The sequence below is a fragment of the Curcuma longa genome, chromosome 4 (assembly GCF_044706935.1).
Source record: "Curcuma longa cultivar G26 ecotype Majalengka, Jawa Barat chromosome 4, ITB_CL_G26_1.1, whole genome shotgun sequence".
Taxonomy (NCBI): domain Eukaryota; kingdom Viridiplantae; phylum Streptophyta; class Magnoliopsida; order Zingiberales; family Zingiberaceae; genus Curcuma; species Curcuma longa.
In genome coordinates this window covers 19,741,727-19,746,268 of record NC_133864.1, presented here as the reverse complement: position 1 = coordinate 19,746,268, position 4,542 = coordinate 19,741,727, and the positions used below count along the sequence as shown (strand labels likewise).

General features: G+C 41.3%; 1 pseudogene; it reads right to left on the bottom strand.

Annotated features, from left to right (window-relative positions):
• Nucleotides 1-3,069: 3,069 nt before the first annotated feature.
• Nucleotides 3,070-3,179, bottom strand: LOC141828717 (small nucleolar RNA R71; annotated as a pseudogene).
• Between the last annotated feature and the right edge of the window lie 1,363 nt (nt 3,180-4,542).

Genomic DNA, 4,542 nt, shown 5'->3' with positions numbered 1-4,542 from the left:
TAGCGAATTCAGAGAAAAGATCATCGAGTTTTACCTTAGAAAGGTCCCGGAAAACTTTGGAAGCATCCACTATGGATGCCCACAATGTGTTCCTCGGGAACGCTTTTAAAGCGTACCTGATTATGTCACAGTTCTCCACCGTTTGTCCGATTGCGTGTAGCCTGTTGAGTAGGTCTTGAATTCTTGCGTGTAGGCCACTCACGGTCTCGCATTGTTGCGTGTAGCCCGTTGGTGTTGAAAGTTCCTTCGTGAAGCTCAATTAGCTTCGTCCATAGGTCTTTCGCATTGTTGAATGGGCGGACGCGGTTCAACTCCTCCTTGGTTAGACCACACTGGAGGGTCTGAGTTGCTTTCGCGTCTACTTCTATCTTCTTCCGAGTAGAAGCATCCCAGTGCTCGCAAGACTGTGGAGTTCCATCACTATCAAATGTGATTGTGAGTCCTATCTGTATGATGATCCACATCTCGACCTGTGTCTTCAGGTGACATTCCATCCTACTTTTTCAATAGGAGAAATCATCCCCTGAGAACAGTGGAGGTCTCACGGTGTTGAATCCTTCTTGATGGGCCATTAGTCTAGCACACAAGAAAAACAAGCAGGACGAGTTTCAAGACTTGATATTGGATTAGTAGTGCGGGAAAAAAAAATTCATACAAAAAAAACTCGTAAACGAATCAAAAATCCTCTCGATCAGTGGTTGTACTAGATTCGAGGACCCCCCCCCCCCCCCCCGCTCTGATACCAATTGTAGGATCCATAGAACGCGCTAGAGGGGGGTGAATAGCGCATTTCGCTTTTCAATCGATTTTTGATTTAACGAAAGTAAATTTTACGGAAGTGAATACGAGTACATAAGTAGAAGTAAATAGATATAAACACAAGCACACAGACAAGGTCGTTTTACTTGGTTCACAGTCCAAGGCTGCAACTCCAAGACCCACGGTTTTAGACTATTTTCGACGGACAATCCACTAATGAACTTGTTCCTCACGGACACAAGTTAAGCGATACAAAAACCAATTCCGATAACAAGATCGTAACTGAATTTACAATGTAAAATTGACTTGTTACCAAAGAGAAGATGTCAAAGCTTGCTTGATCATCATTTCCTTGCGAATTCGGCGTAGTGGCGACTTTAGGATTGCTCGGGGTTGCTCAGGACACCGTCGTCTCAACAGAGTGCTCTTGTATGTCGTAAGAAAAGTTGTTCCAAACCTCTGGTTGAGATTTATATATATTTTTCCCTTATTTATTGTGTCACTTACTCCCATCAAAATTAATTAATTATTTATTTATCAAACCCCTAACTATCGCTAAAGTAGTATAGAGAGGTCCGGGTCGTCTCTCTCGGACTCAATAATGAAAGTTGTCCTAGACAGTTGGTGCAGGGGTTATCATTATGTTTATTCATTCCTAACTATTTACAGAACCTAATTATTTAATTTACAACCATAAATTACACTAACGAACAACAACCAACAAACATATTTACAGGGCACACAGTTCAAAGTTATTTTTCATGATACAACAACATAGAAATCATCAATCCAATAATTTATTCAATAAATCACATTCATTACAGGTAGGCACTACTTAAATCAATCAGAACAACATAAACCTCAACGAAAACAATAGCATACATATTGTACATATATGGCAACATACATACAAATTTTCACTATCTAATTTATTACATGCTCAACAAGTTAATTAATCAGAACAAATCATCATACACAGTTACAAAATTTCACTATCAACATTATTACATGCTCATACAAGTTAATAATACATCATACACATGAATCTACACATCCTTACACACATAAACCCTATTTACTAAGTCACAATAGATTTACAATTAACTACAAAGTAACAACAACTACATTACACATTACAAGTTAATCCATATTTACATTACTCACAAAGGGGTACACAACTTAACACATGCACACTAGTTTTACAAGTTATACAACATCTAATTTACAACATGCTCGAATAATACAACATACAGTAACAATAAACAAATCTTTATTAAATTAAAAATTCAAATACAATGTTAATGGTTATATACAAGGATCACCACATACGACATCTTCAATCAAGCATATATGTCAAACAACCAATTCACACAAGCATCATCAACCAATGCACATCAAGCCATCACACAATTCATCTGTTCTGTTCAAACAATAACAAAACAGAGCTTCAATCAAAGCAAAACAATAGGGGGGGGTTGAACGGTAATCAAGAACTAACAAAACACAACAGGTCAAGCTAGGTTTACATGATGGATCAAGAATATTCATGCTAGGGTTAAGGATGAATCAACTTCCCAAATCAATCACAAGGCTGCAGCAACCCACAATCAGCAACATAACTCCAACAGAGGGAATGGATCGCGCCAGAGCAAACCACCCACGGCGGATTACAATCGGAGTGAACATGGACCGGAGTTCATCCTCTGCTTCCAACGTCCAACTGCAAACCACAGACCAAGCGTCAGAAAACAACAAGAAATATGAAATCCTTACCTTGCAAACTCCGGTGGATGAAGATGATCAGGGCTGGACAGGGCGTCCCTTGCCTAGCCTCAATGGATGCGAAGGATCAACGAAAGCGCCGGAGCAAACCACCCACGGCAAGTCCCGTGAAGTACAACCGGCCACCAACCACCGGAGCGAACCACCCACAGCGAAGTGGAGAACCGGAGGGGAAAAGGGGAAAAACACCGGAGCGAACCACCCACGGCGGATCCCCTGCGAATGTCGTTGAAGCTTGTCGACCTTCGTGGACACCGACCGCCGCCTTGTGGCTGATCGGGAAGATGAGAAGGGAAGGGAGGCAGACCCAATGAAGACCCAAACTTACATTTGGAGATATTCTCAGACAACTGTAGTACTATGAGAATACAAGGGGTTAGTTTTGATGTCATAAGACTCATGCTTTTCAGATTCTCACTCAGGGACAGAGCGAAGTCTTGGTACTATTCTCTACCCTCCAATGGAATTAGTACTTAGGAGCAGTGTGAACAAGTATTTTTAAACAAGTTTTATCCCCCAAGTAAGACGACCCACATGAGGAATAAGATCTCAAACTTCATGCAGCTAGATGGAGAATCTTTATTTGAAGTTTGGGATAGATTCAATGGAATGTTAAGGAAGTGTCCACACCACGGACTTGAAAGATGACTTATCATTCACACTCTCTATAACGGAATTAATTATCAGATGAAAGTTTATTTGGATTCCGCTGTAGGAGGTGCACTAATGAATAAGAGTTTAGAAGAAGCCGAAGAATTAATAGAAAGTGTGGCACTCGAAATCATCATTAGTGGGCCAATGAGAGAGGTAGCATTTCTAAAACCCCTGGGAAATATGATGTTGATACTCTCACTCGTTTAACAGCGCAGATGGATGTCCTTAGTAAAAGGGTTGAAAACATTAACGTTGGAAAGGTGAATGCGGTAGCTACACCTTATGATATTTGTGGAGATTCCGATCACACGACGGCCAAGTGGGAGCACTTCAAGCTCAGATTACTCAATATAAACAATGTGACGCCGTTGGTACGTACAATCAGAGAAACAACCCGTACTCAAACTCCTACAATCCGGATTGAAGGAATCATCCCAACTTTTCATACCGCAACAACCAAGGACCTTCTTATCAAACTGCACCCAAGCCAAGTGAGGAAGTATCGGACACCCAGAAAATCTTAAAAATTCTAGAATAGATTCAAAGTGACATGGTCAAAGTCAATGAGAAACTAGATGGCCATGATAAGAGGATGAAAATGCAAGAGATACAGATTGCTCAGATTAGCTTTTCCCTCTCTTCCAGACAAGTGGGTGCACTCCCGGGAAAGCTAGATTTCAACCCTATGGAGCATTGCAAAGCCATAGAGCTAAGGAGTGGGACGGACCTTGAAAGTTAAGGAACCTTTAGAGCTTACTCCTTTGGAAGGTATTATAAGCACATCAGCCGTTGAGCAACCTCCTTCCTCTACGCCAATTATTGAAGATAAATTGGAGGAAGTCGAGACCGTTACGCCCGCTGAAGTACCCACGAAGAAACCATTAGTACAGAATATACCTTTCCCGTAAAGACTCTTATACAAGCAGAAGGATGATGAGATTGAGAAGCTTTACAACAGAGTCAAGGATATCACGCTGGACATTCCCCTTCTCGACGCCTTCGTCGAGATGCCCAAGTTTGCAAAACTTATAAAGGGGCTCATGTCCACAAAGAACATCACCCAGGCCAAGAATACTATGGTGCTTTCGAAGGAAGTCAACGCAATAATTCTCAACAACAAGCTTCCTCCAAAACTCAAGGATCCAAGTAGCTTCACCATCCCGTGCAAGATAAATAATATCTCTATTGGTAGAGCTTTCTGTGATCTAGAAGCCAGCGTCAGTATCATTCCATACTCAACAAGTGAAAGATGTGGATATACGGATCTCAAACTCACTACCATGGCTATCCAACTAGTAGACCATTCATGCAGATATCCTATGGGGATAGTTGAAGATGTGCCAGTAG